Genomic DNA, 16,631 nt, shown 5'->3' with positions numbered 1-16,631 from the left:
AATGCCGACTAGTGTAGAATTCTCACAGAAGGACCTGTGTGTTTGGGGCAAGCAACAGACCCCAGGACGTGGCTTGTGGTGATGCTCTAGAAGCCTGAAAGTAGCTGAATAAACCTGCAGCCCAAATCTGACTGGTCTGTTGGTCCTTAGGTGTAGACAGCCTTTTGTCCCCTTCTCAGTCCCCATCGCTCAGTCTCCTTCCTCTGGTCAGTTCTTCCCTTCTGTCCCCCAAAAGGAAGGGAGCCCCCCCCAGCCCAATATCAGGTGGGCAAGGCAGGCCATCACCATCTTTTGGACAGCTGCCTGCTGAGCGCTCCTCCACCTGCTAGAAACGTATCCCCCTCCCCCCACTCTCTCCCTCTGCATGGTGACAGGTATTATGGACCGAAATAACAAAGGGATTTTTTGTTCCTATTCAGGGCAATAATGAGTGAGCCTGGTAATAGCCAGCTCTGGGAAAGCAGAAAGCTGGACTTTGCTGGACCTGTAGGTTAATAGATGGAGAATTGTGCTCTTGGAAAACCAGTTTGCCCTCTGAGCATTATCTGAACAATTGCAAAGCCTCTCATCTCAGCTAAGCCGGCGGTGGGCAAAGCCGGGGAGGGAAGTGCGAGGAGGAGAGATGCGTTTTCTGACAGGGAGAAGGTCAGGCAGACCGAGCGAGCCCTGGGACGGGAGCGGCCCCCGTCTTGACATTCTATTGTCTGGCACGGATTCCCAATCTTGGTCCGGAGCCCCTCAAAGTAAACACTCCTCACTTTCAGAGTGGGGGGGGGCGGTAAAATCGTATCCCCAGTTTAACTCTTCCCTCCCCCCCAAAATCCACTCCCGGGTGCCAACAGCCCTCTTTTAAAAATTCTGTTCAGCATCACCACCGTTTCTTCCGCTGGAATAGTAAAGAGTTGGAATAAATGGGCAATTTTCTCAAGGATCCGTGTTAGGATTGGGGCTTTTTAACTTGATCTTGACTTAAGAGTAAGCACTGCGCTGATTAAGTCTGTGGATGATACCAAATGATATTCAGGATATAAAATGCAACGGTGGCTGTGAAGAGCTTCCGAAGGAGCTCTCGGGATGATTGCCTAATCAGATGGCAAATGCACTTCCATTTGAAAGTATAAAATGCTACCCGTTGGGGCCCCTCCCTAACTTCACCTAATGCTCTGGGTGTTTGGGAACTAACCAGGAAAAGGGTCCTGGGGCCAGAAGGGGCAGGGCAGGGAAGACGGAGTCAATGGGTGGCCACTTGAAGAGAAAAGGAAAGATCAATAGGAAGGGATGAAAACTAGAAATGTTGCCAACGTGGCCGTGTCTTTCCCTCAATCTGCCTCTGGAGGTCCTGCTTGTCACCATTTCTGGAAAAGGGTATAATGGGGCTACACTTCTCTTTTTGTGGCCCAAGAACCCTGTTTATGCTCTCCAGGGAGATGGCTTGTTAGAGCTAAAACACAGTAATGTTGAGACACCATCAGAACCATCCTTTCACTCAACCCATGGGCAGGTCCCAGGGCTGGCATTCATAGAGTGAGATGTGGCTGCAGAAGAAGAGGAAGAAGAACGCACCCCCTCCCCCTCCCTCCCTTTCTCCCTCTCTCTCTCCCTCTCCCATCACCAAATGACCCTCTTTCGGGGAACTCTGGATGGCTTTGTCCTTGGTGGGTCCCAGGCCAGGGAGAGGCAAGTGGTGATCCTGGAGATGGAGCAGGGAGCCTTTGGAGAGGGATGTCTCTGTCTTCCCCTGCATTTCTTCAAAGATAAACAAAGAGATGTCTGTTGTTGCTCTCCCTCTCGGAGTGCCATTGAGTTGCAATGGGCACATGGGCCTTTTTCCTGCATGGAGCCTTTTAAAGGCCTGGCGGAGCAATTCCAACATTTTGCTATAGGTGCCGGCAGATAATTGGATGCTTTCAAAGACCTCTGCCAGGCAGGGAAGGTTCAATTGGGCCTCAGAGTGTTCCCTGCATTGAGCGAGCCTCTTCGTGACTCGGCTGTGGCTCCCCCCCCCCCACTTCTTTGCGCCTTTCCCCCTGAGTTGAATGGCTTTTTCTACTTTGTCTTTGGAAAAAGCACTTAGATGGAAAAGGAGAAATGATCTCAAAATCGACCAGGACTCTTGCTGGGCCATAAATAAATAAATAAGCAAACAAAAAGTGGTGCTTTATTTTGCTAGATGTGGCTTTTTTCCCCGTCCTCTTTTCCATTTCTTTCTCTCTTTTTTTAAAAAAAACACCTTACTTCTTCAAAAAAGAAAATAGAAACATTCAAAGGGAAACCATCTTTGGGCAACTTCCACCACTAACAGGCAGGTGGCCTTGACCTCCGTAGAACAGTTACGAAACCTAAGCCAACTGAAGGAAGGAGACCCATCCCCAAGCCCTTGAGAGGAGTTCCTTTGGGGTCTTCTGGCGGCTTCCCCAGCCCACCTGAGGGCCTGCAGATGGGGATGCCAGGAGAAGCAGAAGGGCAGCCGAATGGCCTTATTTGCCCTTCCTTCTGCCACAATCATGCCTGTTCCTGGTCCAGCTCCCCTCACAGAGCCGCCTGCAGCCGGCCTCTCTCTCCTCCTGATGGGCTTCCTTCGGCAGCTTGTGAACCCTCTGAAAGTTTTACATGGGGAGCAAAGCTTTAAAAATAATTTGTGTTGTATTTAAATATTCCTTAAGTCATTTCGGTATATTTAATTCATCTCCTTTTTGTCCCTTCTCAATACATTAATATGACTATTTGACAGAAAGATGAAGCGTGTTATTAAAGAATGTCTTTGGCAAATTTAATTCTTGAAATCTTGCTCCCTCATCCCTCTCTCCTGTCTCTTTTGAAAAGCCCGGCCCCGATCGCTCTCTTAATTTTCTGGGTTTATTCTTGAGCTTCTAGATGAAACCACAACTTGTCTACTAAATCTTCTTTGCTACTCGAGTGTGATTTAATCATTTTTTGCCCGTTAGTTCACACAGGCAGTGACAGAGCACCAGTTACGACAGAAACACGTTTCTAGTTGCCCACATTTTGTTCTGCTTTTGGCAAAGTTCCTGTTCTTCAGGGGGGAAATTGAAGATGGAGAAAATATTTATCAGACTTTTCAGTGACCTTAACCATAAGTTTGAGGATGTGTGTGAGCTATTGTGCTCTCTTTCTTTCACACAAACACTTAACGTCCACCTGCTCCTTTCTTTTCATTAGTCTCCATAAGAACAACATAAAAATGTTGGAGACCGAAGAAAGGAGTTGGGACGAGAGAGGAGACTCCCCTTCTGATCTGACCTCCTCCTCCTCCTTCTCCCTAAACTTATCATTGCCAAACTTGCCAGCTCCCTTCCATTCCTTCATCTCCCCCGATTTTAAAAAACTGGCAAACGTTTTCCGACGGGCTCCCTGGAGACCATCTCCTCTACAGCTGGAGAGTTATGTTTCAAACAGAGAGGCTGGGATTATGAGGCTCAGGGGTGTCTGTGGTTTGCGTTTAAAAAAATTAAGATGTCTGCCACCCCGGTTCTGTCTGTTTTTATATGTGTCCTATCTGTCCTTCAAGTATTCCAACAGAGTCTACCTTCCTTGCTGGTGATCATCTTGTTGTGCCCATCCTTCTACCAATCCCAGCATTGGAGAGACCTCAAGAGAGTCAAGAAGTTGGTCACACTTGCAGAACATGCCCAAAATATGATACAGCTTCTTTGTGCCTTGAGAACTCAGGACTGATACATTCTAGGACAGTGTTTCTCAACCTTGGCGACTTTAAGTCCTGTGGACTTCAACTCCCAGAATTCCCCAGCCAGCTCTCGCTGGCTGGGGGATTCTGGGAGTTGAAGTCCACAGGACTTAAAGTCGCCAAGGTTGAGAAACACTGTCCTACGATCTATTTGTTTGACTACCTGCAGTATTTTAGGAGTCTTCACCAAAGTTCAAACGTGTCAATACTGCATGTAATGTTTATCACAGCAAGGAGACCCAAATGGAAGTGTTAATATTCTTCCTGTCTTTCAAATAGAATGTCACACTTTCCCTTCTTGTAGAGGGTCAGAGAGAAAAACCACCGCCTGGATGATTCCAATCTTTGTAAGTATAAACACATCACAGAATCTGAATATCTTTTCCAAGGTCTTCATTACCACTCTATCAACTCTCCTCCACAGCGTTTTCCTTAACTGCTGGTTCCTCTACTGTTGCTAGTCAAATCTGAAAAGCCAAAGGAAATGTCGTCTAGGGTTTCTTGGCTGTTGATACCTTTACAGCACAGAATTTCGGCGTTCTCCTTCCATCTTAGATCTTCTTTGAATCAGTTACTTTTTGTCCCTTTGGGATCCATTCACGTCTTCTAATAACTTTTTGAAATTCTTTGTGAAGTTCCTTTCTGAGTCGTTTGTCTCTCTTGGCTTCGACTTCTCTCCTTTCCTCTCCTCTCTGCAATTTCCAGTTTATTCTAACCTCCAATTTGCTTTCTTCTGTTTCTTAATCTTCAGCAGTCTCTTTTCACATTAATCAACAGCTTCTTTGATTTCATTCCACAGTCCCTTTGGGTCCCTATGAGGTTCAAGACTTCAAAGAATTCCTGATATTCTTGAAAATGGTGGCTACAACCTCAGAATCACATTGGTGGAGATGGTTGGCTTTCTTCTTCCACTATAGCTTGACTTGGAACTTCTACATGAAGAAGTTCATGATCTGTTCCACAATCAGCCCCTGGTTCATTTATTTGCTCTGTAATTGAGCTTTTTCTGTCTCCGTGCAACAATATCGTCAATTTAATTTCTGTGTATTCCATCTGGGTGTTATCCATTTATGTAGAAACTGATTGATTGAAAAAGCTGAAGGGTTCAAAGAAATGCATGAAGAAAGTGCATTTTGCTGCTGCTGCGGTGGTGATACCTTAGGAATCATCTGGTTGGCCATTGGAACAGGGCGGTAGTTGGGACAACTTGGTCCTTGGACTCTTGACAGCTTAATATGTCATCCGAGATGCTGGCAAGGGAGTTGTGCATACATAGCACATTAACGAAGGCACCTCTGGGGACAGACCAGCTTTCTCGGTTGTCCCAAGCCTAATCAACAATCCACAGATCCAAGAAAGGAATGGTCTCTTTTGCAATGATGCTCCTGTTCGCCAAGAACCCCAATACATGTGCTCTGGAGCAAATCCAGGGAGCAACCTGGACCAGGGAGCTGCCCATTGAAAGGGGGGAGAGTGGGCCAGTAGGAATCAAGGCACAGGAAACAATGGCCCTGGCAATGAACCCCCCCCCTTGCTCCCTCTTGGCTCCAGCTCTGTGCAGAATTTTCCTTGCAGCAGCCCCAGGGGGTTCCCCCCATTGGGCAGGCTCCAGTCCCTCTTAATGCTTCAGTTGGGAAGGCAGTGCTGGATCCCCAGTGTGAACGCAAGAGACTAACTTAGCTGCACTCAGATTTCACGTGATGGGCTCACAGTTACATCCGGCAGGGTGGAGAGGCTGGCCAGGAGAGAGGAAAGCAAGTCAATCAGGTGGGGGGGGGTCAGTCCCACTGAACACTCAGGGCTCTTCAGACCCCTCCCCAATTCTGGATAAAATGTAGAAGCTGAAAAGGGAGCCAGAAAGCCTCGGCCACGCTGGCCTGCATAGGCGTGTCTGCTTGTCTGGTTGATGGAGTGAGTGTCACTGTTCTCACTCTTTCAACCACGCACAAAACCCACTCGCACCGTACCAATATTTCAAGCTGGGAAAATGTGCCTGCACTGATTCTTTGCTGGCACATGCACTAAACAATGTAGCTTTTAAAAATAGACAAAAATCAGATTTGCCAAACAAAATTCTCCATTGTTCATGCTCTGCCTGGGGCAAAGAGGCATCTGAAAAGCGAGGGGCTGCTGTCTCTTCATCCTTGCCCCTTCCCGGAGACGGGGGCCCTCTCCGTTCCTTTGTTTACTGTTGGTTATTCAGAAACTGGGGAAGTTAATGCAGCCACGCGTTCCATTGTGCCTGGAGTTCAAAGAGCAGAATGTTTCCAGGTGAGAAAGAATTCTTTGCACAGATAATAACCAGAGGCGCAAGACTTTTTCAATACCCTCGGTTTCAAAATTGCAGAAAAGTGGCTGCTTGCCTTCTCTTCCTTTCTCTGGGCTGCGTTTGACAAAGGCCTTGGGGTCGCCCCACCCTTCCTCTTCAGGAGTTAGCCAGAGCAACGGATTCTCCAGGCGGTCAGAGAGAATCAGTGGGCATCTTCATCATTAAAACTAGCACTGCCAGCCTGTTGAACGGCCCACGTAGACCTGCCATGAGGGCTGGCATTTTGCAGAGAGAAGAAGAATGTTGACCAGCGTTGATGCCCAATCCCAGGTCAACTGAAACTGACCTGAAGGGCCACAGTCATTGACAACCATGAGATGCCAGCTACAAGTCATCTGGCAGAAGCTCTCAAAGGAAGGGGGCCTGTCAGTCCAGGGTAGCCAAAAATCTGGAGGACTCTGGCAGGACCTTTTCCAACACACCAATAAATTTTGGTGAGCTAAAACTCAGTCCATTGCTCCATGCATCGGGTGAAAGCTGTTACCTTTGAATAAAATGGGTTCATTGGAAAAAGTCCTACTGGATTCTTCCCAGTTTTGGCTGAAAGTCAAATCCTTGTGATCTCTCCAGAGCACGTTCTGAGCATAAAAAAAGGACGCTGCCAGCTGTCATGATCTTTGCGATGGTACCATGTCTTACAAGTGATTTATTTGAATGTTTCCTCCAACCTGACACATATCGTCCTGTTCTCTTTCCACAGCTGAAAAAAAAATTGGCACCAGCACCACATGGGAAGAAGAGCCACAAGGCAGGAAAGGACCTTCCTGAGATCGTAGGGAGGTCACGGGAAATGGGAAATGCAAAGGAGCCGAAGCAGGTTGCCTCGCTGGCTCCAAAAAGCCGCTTAGACCCGCTGGTTTGAGCGCATACCTTGTGGGTTCCTGGGTGCTGCTGTGGTTGCCATGGGCTTCGTTACACGTTCTGCACTGCCCTAGGAAAGCCTGACCCACGGAGGCCTGGGCTACGTCTCGTCTCTCCACCATTTGGCTTTTGTTGGCCATTTACAAAGAAGGGGAAGTCCTTTCCTGCCCAGCAGGAGCTCTCCAGTTTGTTACTGGGACAAAGCAACAACCAAGGATTGACAAAGGGAGAAGGTTGCATTTCAGCGTTTCCCCCATTTAGGCTTCCTTCTCCGATTCTCCTGGCCCTTCAGTAATTGGAAGGCCACACCCGTTCTCCCCTCCTCCTTCCCTTCTTCAGGCCGGGCCTTTCCAACCCTGGGCCCTTTCCTAGCTCCTTCTGATCCAGGTGCCCAACCCTTGCCTGAAGGCTGCAGGAGGAGGAAGGTGCAGCCCATTTGACGGGTGACTTGGAAGGACAGGCTGGCCACCCCCTTTCTCCCAGCTGTGCTGTTTGGCTTCCATGGATGGCCTGCTAGGTTATTTACAGAGGAAATGCTTCCCTGTGAATTCCACTTTGCCAAGTTTGCACACTTAATTGCACACCAGCTCAATGCGTTCTGCCTTTTCCCCCCTTGTGAAACGCCATTTGCGTTTCTCAGGTGCCTCCCCCCCCCCCTCCAGTTACTTTGCTGCTTTTAGGTGCCGCCGCTTCAGCTTCTGCTATGTGTTAATTACTATTGGGATGCCGTAATCAGCTTGTTGGGATGTCAGCTTGTCAGAGAGCATGTTAATTTCATTTAAGCTTTGTTAATTTCACTCTCTCCGGTAATTTTCACTTTAGTCACCTCCATTCTTGAGGACCTGACAGCAGCAACTCTGTTTAAGAAAGGCAGTCCAGTCTGACGGGGGTGGAGGCACTGGAGGGACAGCCTCCCTTTCCTTGCAAGTGGGTGGGGCCTCCGGGGAGCATAAAGGCAGAAGGTAGGAAGGCAGGGAAACAGCAGGAGGACTCCAAGGCCGTGCCTTGACCTCCGCTCCTAAGATATTCACCCTCACCTGATTCAATGCTGATCCCATTTTCTGTTTCCTTACATGATATATAGAGCGGCTCACCCAGGAACCTTTCAACCTGAAACAAGAGCTGAAGCAACTCCTCCGTGGGTTTCTCGTGTTCCATGAGCAGCTCCAAGCCCATAGAAGAACCCCAGAATGTGTCCTGGTGGTTTTGGCAGGGAAAGAATCTCAGCAGCCACGTGGGCTTCCCTTCTTCCTTCTCATTCCTGGGGATGGAGGTGCTTTGTTAAGAGCCCTCTCTCCATTCTGTTGATGTCCAAGAAACCTCCAAGAGCAGAAGAGCCTCAGGGCAGCCACAGAAACGCCCATCCTCCTCTCTCCCAAATAGGTTTCCACAAAGATGCAAAACATTCTCCCCAGTCTACAGAAAAATTCAGCAATTCTTCATGCAGAAAGTTTTTTCTCCTATGACCCTCTGACTTTGCCCCGCTCCAAGTAATGGCATGGTACGCTGGTTCTCAGCTCTACAGGGAAAGTGAAGAAGTTTCCAGAAAGATCCTCCAGAATGACCTATAATTACATAGAGTTGGGTCATATAGAGTTCACCATTCTAAATGTTGCATGAGCTCTAATCTCTCCTTGGCCTGTCCCGGAACAAGGCTTCAGATCCAGGCCTGTAGTTATGCACCAGAGGAATCAGCCCACAACCGGGGGTACCAAAACCAAGAACCAGAATCAGATCAACCATGACCAGGAGCTGTTCCACTACCTCTTCCATCCTGAAGTGAAGAAGCTACCTGAATGGGCCTCTGGGAGCTCCACCAGCAGGCCAACTAGCTCCCATCTGGCCACCATTCAAGCCAAGAGGCTGCTTGAAAGCCACAGCCAGGCTGCCCTGGTCAAGAGGCCAAAGGCGGGGGCTTCCTCTGGCCTGGCTGCCATCAGGCAGAGCCTCCCCAAGAGCCCAGGCAATGGATGAAGTTACCCAGAGAGTATTGATTTTTGCTTTACTCCTCATTTGTTAAAATGGTTCAGATAGAGATTAACTTTCTTTGCTGGACATTTATTGTTTCGCCTTCCCTGAGATGGGAATAGAAAAACACTCTGATAAATGAACAGAGATTTGTCTGGCTTGGACTCCACCGGCATCTTCCGGAATGCTAAAGCGATGCCGGAGCCAGCAACCGAGGGGGCTGCATGGAGGGAGGTTAAAAGACCCCCCCCTTCCCTCCCTTCAGGAGAAGAGCGGGTGTGGCTTAAGGGCGCTCTTCCAACCAAGCTCCAATTACAACACCCATAATCCCCAGTCTGCACATCTCATCCTCCTCTCCACCGAGAAACATGGTCTTTGTGGCTCTGCTGAACAATAGCAGGTGGGGGGGTCATCAGGATCGGGGGGGGCTTTGTTCCAGAGGGCAGGTGGTGCTGCAGAGAAGGCACCATCGTCCCTTTCACAGCAGAGTTAAAGAAGGACCCATTTTGGCTAGAGATGAGCTCTGTTGGGGCGGGGGGGGGGGATTAGCCTTGTCTGCTCAAAAGAGGCCAGAAAGTAACCAATCAGACAGGGAGAGGGGAAGGGCATTGGTACAATCCACCACCATAGCTCTGAAGAGATTATCCTAAGATAAATAAAAATAGATAGCTAGATAGATGATTGATTTATTGGATTTGTATCAGGCCTTTCCTATCAGGAGCTGAAGGGAGCTCCTCCTTTTATCTCCCATAATAAGTTCCCCATGTGGTGGATTGGGCTCCTTTTTCCCCAGTCACCCAGGAAGCCTCCCCAATCCTCATTCAACACAGGAGCCACTTTATCATAGCAATAAAGAATTTGAGGTTTTTATTATTTTGGTTCATTTGAAGTTAGATCCAACTGCCGCTCTTTGATATCAAGGCTTCTTGGCCCTTCTCCTGGATGGGCCAAAGTCCTGGACTCTCCCTGGGCCTGATCCAGGCTGAAGGGTAATAAGCAGGGATTTCTGGGCTTCCCTTTCAAGATGGTTCCAAAAAGGCATTCGGAGTTTTGCCCCTGCAAACAGCTGAAGGGCTAAATTCATGGCCCATCCTATCGGCAGCTGTTCCTCTCCAGCTGTGTCCCTCCCTCTGAAGTCATCCCGAACATCAAGATGGTTTCAGAACCGCCAACTAAAAGAGTGGCTTCCCCAGGATCCCCCTGATTGCAAAAGCAGCAGAGACGAAAGTGCAGGAAAACCGGACGTAGAGTTCGTGCAGCATCCGAGTCCAATCATTGGTGTCATAATATCATTTCCACAAGTCACTTGGAGAAAGGAGCTGCAGCTAATTGATTTGAGCTGCATCTGCCAAGCCACAAGAGCCAGACAGTGTGTCTGATGCATCACAGCAAGGAAAAGAGGGATTATGTTTGACCCCCGGCGAAAGCTGCACTCAAGCCCCTCTTCTCCTCGTGGGCTCTCCCTTGACGAAAGGCGGGAGAAGAGGGGCGCAACAGAGAGCCAGGGAAAGGGGGCTACAAGCACTCCGTGGGTTCAGCCCTTTCCCAAGGTCTCCTGCACCCAGGTTTTGTTGGTGGTGAGGACAGTTAAATAAAAGGTAGGATAAAAAGAGGGACCTGACTTTCCCAGGAGTAGCGCTGACAAACGATCCCTCTGCACTCCCAAGGGCAGATTCATCTGGCTCTACAGCCTCCCCATTTGCTCATTGCGAAGATGGTGGACGGGCAGACCTGGAGGGGAACCCAGGGGATCAAGCCACCCTCTAACTAAGAAAGTTCTTCCCAACCCCTCGGCTGGCTGCCACATTGAATGCTAGAAAACTCACCAGGGAAGGGAGGTTGGTTCTGCTGCGCAGCCAACGCCGTTCAGCCATTCAACGTGAAGTCCTGCTGGAATATTTTCCCCATCCCACAGCTTGTTTTTATTTTGCTTTTATAATATGTCAGTTTATACATTAATACCGTCTGCCACATTTTCCTCATTTTCTATTTAGGGCACTTCTTGCTGCTTCAATGTCTTGCCGTGAGTATTTGTGCAATAACTAAATTTGCAGTGTTTTTCCTGGTGCGTCTCTTCCCTCAAAATGCCTTTCATCTTCCCAAGAGGCAGCATCCCTCAGGAGCACAGAGCCTGCCTCCCCGTCCTGCGTGACCTCCTCTCCTCGCCAACAAGACCTTCCAGAACAGGGACCTCCAACCTTGGCGACTTTAAGCCTTGTGGGCCTCTGGGGACTGAAGCCTTTTAAAGTTGCCAAAGTTGCTGAGATCCCCTATCTAGAACATGGGTGGTGCCATGCTCCATTGCCTGCAGTGTTGGCCTCAGGAATCCCTCACCTGGGTACCCAGGTGGGCCTACCTTGCAAGACGCTGGATGAAGCAGAGGCTTGGTTCGAGAAGGCCAAGGTGCACCTGCCTCTTTCTTGGCCTAAGAGAGCACTGCAGAAGGCAGGAAGGAATGCAAGAGAGGAACATCTCCAAGTACATACAGAGCCTCTTTCCCTCACCCAGTGAGTAATTGCCTTGTCTTGTTTTATTAAGCTTTTCCAACTGAAGTTAAAATTAGGTGGAATATTAAGTCCTACACAGAACTGTGCCATATTGAGGGGGAGGGGAGGATCTGGCTTCTTTTATGAAGCCGTTTCAGTGTGTGTGTGTGTGTGAAATTAAAGACTTGCTAATCCTTCCCAAATTCCTTCCGGAATTCTAGGTCAAGAGAGCATTTTCTAAAGTGAGTTGGGACACGGCACGTCTTTCTTGATCAAGGGACATGCCATGTCCTGGCTCCAGCCCTTCCTCCAGCACTTCTGCACTGCTGCGCAGCTTTGGGTTGCTAACAGTGACAGGCCGTGGTGTGTGTGTGCGTGCGTGTGTGTGTGTGTGTGTGTGTGTGTGTGTGTGTGTGTGTTCAAGGGCCCCCCTCCTGCAAAGCTCTTAACCATTCATGAGCTCCGAAGTGCCTTCTTCCCAGCCCATCATTTGCTGGCATCTTGCCTCCCGGGGACACAATGAATTGTTTTGACCCGCTCATCCTGCAAAGCACAGGTCACACGAGAGAAATTGATACCGAACCAGCTCTGCAAGAATCTTTCGGTAACTATAAATTTTGTTGGCGTCAGGAGCAAAACTCTTTGCGGTGGGGTTAGGGGAGGGCAGCTTTTGGCTACAGATAAACTCTTAGAGAAGATTGATGGGGACGGACCTCATCTGCTCACAAGGGGGGGGGAATAGCAGATGGGACAGAAAGAAAACAAGGCCATTTGTGTAAACACCCCGCCCGCACCTGAGGATATGATCCCTGGGCTGCTCCAGAGGCAATTCCAGGGAAGGGAGATTGAAAGGGATGGGCACTTCAACGGGCTCCTCCCCCACCTTCTCTCTCTTCTCCAAAGTCCCTCTGACAGTTCCGCCACTTTAAAGGAAGATGTTGGTGAGACAGATTTCCATTTTTCTTTAAACAATGTCAGGCCAAAACCTTATCCTTTAATTTGGGTGTCAAGGTGGCAGCCGGCTGATTGGCACTTGTCAATCTTACGAAGAAAGTATTCCGACTGCATGAAGGCTGGCCGGGGTGAGGGGGAATCCGGCCTTCGTCTGCACTTGAAATGCCCGACCGCCTCAAAGACGCAAAGGTGTCGTTTGATGGGGTGAATATTTGTATAAATCCAAATGAATCCTCACATCCTCACACGACCCTCAGAATCGCAGGGAGGACTGAGTTGGCTTTGAGCTGACTCTGATCAGCCTCCTGGCTGGGGATTTTGGAAGCTCTTCTCCAGGAAGACCCAGGATTAGGGAAGGGCGTTCTCCATTCAGCCCTCGCCCCCCACCAGGTCAGGGAGGGAGGGTAAAGAAGGGCCTGGCATGGGGGGGGGCAGAAAAGATCCCAGTCGAAGGCATCAGGAAAAGAATGAGAAACGGGGGGGGGAGCTCTAGGAGAGAGGTGGCTGGGTTGATTTATTCAATAACGCAAGCCAACTCCAGGTCAATGTCTTTCTCTCTCTTTTCCTTTCTGGCCCATAAAACATCACCAAAGAATATTAATGAGATGTGTGATTTAGCCTTTACATTATCCAAAGTGGGCTTAAGCTTTGCGCTGCAAAACAACACACTTTCCCCCCCCTCTTTTTGCCTTCATGTTGCCGCCATGGCCAGGGCAAGGGGGGCTTACTATGAACCTCACCCCCACCTCCAACATGCCCTTCACAACCAGGGCAGCCCTGCCCAGAAATCTCTGCCCACTGAAGGGCATCTGGCTAACCTGCAAAGGTCCTGGAGGATATTTTGGGAAGGCTGGGGGTTCCCTGAGAAGAGGCTCACGGTGACAGTCCAATGGCAGGTGACCTGCTTTGGATGCCAACAGTCCAGGGTCTGTTCCTTGGCATTTCCCCAATTATGCCAGGGTCTCCGGGCTAACTTGCCGGGTGTGACAGCCCATACTTCCCGGCTGCTGGGACCTCCATTAGGCCCAACATTCCTGGCTTTTGCAGCTGGCTGGAGGGTGATGGAGGCCCTCCCGGCTGCTGCCTGCAGGAGACAGGAGCTGTTCAGCCGGACGGGTTTGTTCCAACAACCGGCCCCAATTAGCAACTTGGTGCCTTTCCTTCTAGCTGCCTCTCCCTGTCTTCAAAAGCCTCTCGGTTCACACACAGACACACGCACACACCTGCAGACACTGAATGGGGCAGAGCGAACAGGCGAGAGAGCACTAATTATTTCCAGAGTGGCTGCCGCCTGCAGCCCCCGAAGGCCCCGTTCGAGAGGACGGAGAAAAGCCCAGCAAGAGCATCTCCGGCTCCTCGGCTGTGCCGCGGCTGCGGCTTCTGCCAAAGTGGCCGCTTCTCCGCTGCCGCCTCCGCTTCTTTCGGGAGAGGGGGAGAAGCAGAGGCCGTTCCCGGGACAATCTGTCCACCGCCGTCCATTTGTCTCCCTGCCTCTGCCAGGCGGGCGCTTTTTAAACGAGACAAAACCCCATTCAATCCGCCGGAGCAGCCTGAGATTGAGACAACAAAGAGAAACAGCCTGGCCCTCCGTCTGATCAATCTTGTCAAAACACAATCATTTAATTCCTTATAAATAAAAAGAAGATATGATTTAGAATGTCATCCTTTGGGTCTCCATGCTGGATTCCCATAAATCAATCACTCCAGGTAAACTGCTGTTATTTAGAAGCAGTTTGACAGCAGACAAGTTAAAAACATAATTTTAAATGTATGCACCGCATGCTGTTGTGATATATCGCATGTTGTTGAACACAGCCAATTTCTTTGCATTGCTGATAGCTGCTTCGTTTACGTAGATTCTGCCAGATGCGCACGTCGCCCGGAAGCTTCCGTTCAGAAAGGGAGGCTGTGGGGGATACGAGGAGTCCAGAAGCCCCCCTCTGATGCAGACAGTCCCCCCTTGGAAGACCCTTCCCTTTGGGCCCTGCTCTCCTCCCCCTGACGCCAGGGGTGAGTTAAAAAGAGCATCTATTCACAGGCCTTTTGAGTTACCGGAGGCAATGATTACAAACCATGGAATGGCCCCAAAGTGGAAGAAGGCGTCTTAATCAAGGGTGAAGGTTGCCAAAAGGAGCTGGAGGGGGCCTCCAACTTCAGGGCTGTGGTCAAATGTTAATGAAGACGGCAGGAGAAGTGCTGACAGCAACATCCTGCCACACGCAGCTCTTCCACGCAGTCAGGGCTCCAGGCTGAGATGATGAAATAGTATCATTTTAGACGGGGTCCAGTTCGGTTGAAGCCTGTCCAGGACATTTGGGGCACTGCAGAATGTTTCATTCTGATTTAGAGAATTGCTAAGGATGTTGGACTAGAAGTCCTCCACGTTCCTCTCCAACTCTGTTATTCTCTTATTCTGTGAAGTTTCCCTCTTTTGCCACAACTCTCCTAACCAGAGGGAGGTTGCAGCTGTGTTGCAAGGAGTTTCCTGGGGGGGGGAGAGTAATGGGGATACCCCCATCCTTAAAAGGTTTGATAAGATTATATCACCTTTGAAGGTTGCCTGCAGGGAAGCTCAGAAGTGCCCTGGGAGAAGGAGGCGTCACCTGGACCTCCTCGGGACCCAGAAGGGCTCCCAAACAACCAGGAGCCCCTCGAAGGGGCTACTTCCCAGACTCAGGAAGTCCACCCTCAAGAGGGCCAATTTTCCAAGAATAAAGCAAGCCTAGTTGACGGGGTTGACAACGAAGAGGGTTGGCCGGGACTGAACGCCTTCTGAAGACACTTGCATCGAAAACAATTTATTAGGAGCCATGATTTACTGCCAAGGTGGAAAATGGGCCAGCGTATTGATTCTTGTCCTTTTTTTTTCTCTTGCAAATGAATGTAATGTTTTATAGGATGTCAGAATGAGAGCGGCAGCCACTTCATCAATGTCAAGTGTTAAAAATGATTGGCTATTGTGATGTAGGAGATTAAATATGAAAGTTTGATGGGTATATAAAACTGAAAAGGTGATGATCAAAAGAGCGTTTATGCCTAATCTGCTGCCTTTCTGGGGAAGCCCATTGGCTGAGCCACGGTGGGTCTGCTGCTACTGCTGCCCCCGTGGCTTCATCAGCCCCCTGCGCCCCCCCTGCTCCCCACCCCCACCCCAGTCCACCCACTTGCTTCTCTCCCTACAAGGATGCTCTCCTCCTGGTGGGGGCTCATTCTGCCGAAAGGAAAGGAAAGAGCTCCAGATGCCCATCAAGGTATGCGAAGTACCTGTGGTTCGCCCATGAGGCCAATGTTGAGAAAAGACACGGACACGAGCTTTCTCGGGATGGGACGACCCAGAATGGAGTCTGGTAGCCCCTTTTATTGAGATAGGACAAAGGCAGGAGGAGCAATCAGCATGTGATTTAGACAGCCTGTAAAACTACAATTGCTAATCTACTGCTCAGGGAAGTTCTGTCTATATATGGTCAAATCCTGGGCGTCATTGGGTAAGGCACATCTAGAATGAACTATCAGGATGTTATGTTATGCACTATCAGGATATTAGGATGTTATGGAGTTTGTTTCCTGTGGTTCAGCGTGGCTGCGCATGCCCTGTTATGCACTGGGCCATGGGTGACCGCCACACCTACACAAGGAGTTATGTGACAACAGGTTGGTAAGATGCTCTTTCCTTTAGTTGGCATGACTGCTCTGGCTTGCTGGCTCTGCTCGGGTTTCCCCCAAAGAGAATCTGAACTACACTGGCAGCCTCTCCCCTGATTAGACCAACTCCTGGGTGGGTTCAAGACCTCTCAAACGATTCATCTGTTAAACTACTGAAGTTTGCAGATGATACAACAGTGGTTGGTCTCATTCGAGACAATGATGAATCCGCATACAGACAGGAGGTTGAACCACTAGCCTCGTGGTGCGACCGAAACAATCTGGAACTGAGCACACTCAAAACCATAGAAATGGTGGTAGACCTTAGGAGAAACCCTCCGATGCTACCTCCTCTTACAATACTAGACAACGCAGTAGCAATAGTAGAGGCCTTCAAATTTCTAGGTTCAATCATATCTCAAGACTTAAAATGGATTCCTAACATCAAAAACATAATTAAAAAAGCACAACAAAGAATGTTCTTTCTGTGCCAACTCAGAAAGCTCAAACTGCCCAAGGAGGTGCTGATACAGTTCTACCGAGGAACTATTGAGTCTGTCATCTGCACTTCTATAATTATTTGGTTTGCTTCTGAGACCCAACAAGACAGACGGAGACTTCAGAGGATAATTAGAACTGCAGAATAAACAATTACTGCCCACCTGCCTTCCACTGAGGACCTGCA

The sequence above is a fragment of the Thamnophis sirtalis genome, unplaced genomic scaffold (genome assembly GCF_051295495.1).
Source record: "Thamnophis sirtalis isolate CommonGarterSnake01/CBP01778 unplaced genomic scaffold, rThaSir2_p1.2 scaffold_2, whole genome shotgun sequence".
Taxonomy (NCBI): Eukaryota; Metazoa; Chordata; class Lepidosauria; order Squamata; family Natricidae; genus Thamnophis; species Thamnophis sirtalis.
Note: the sequence above shows the minus strand (reverse complement) of the source record.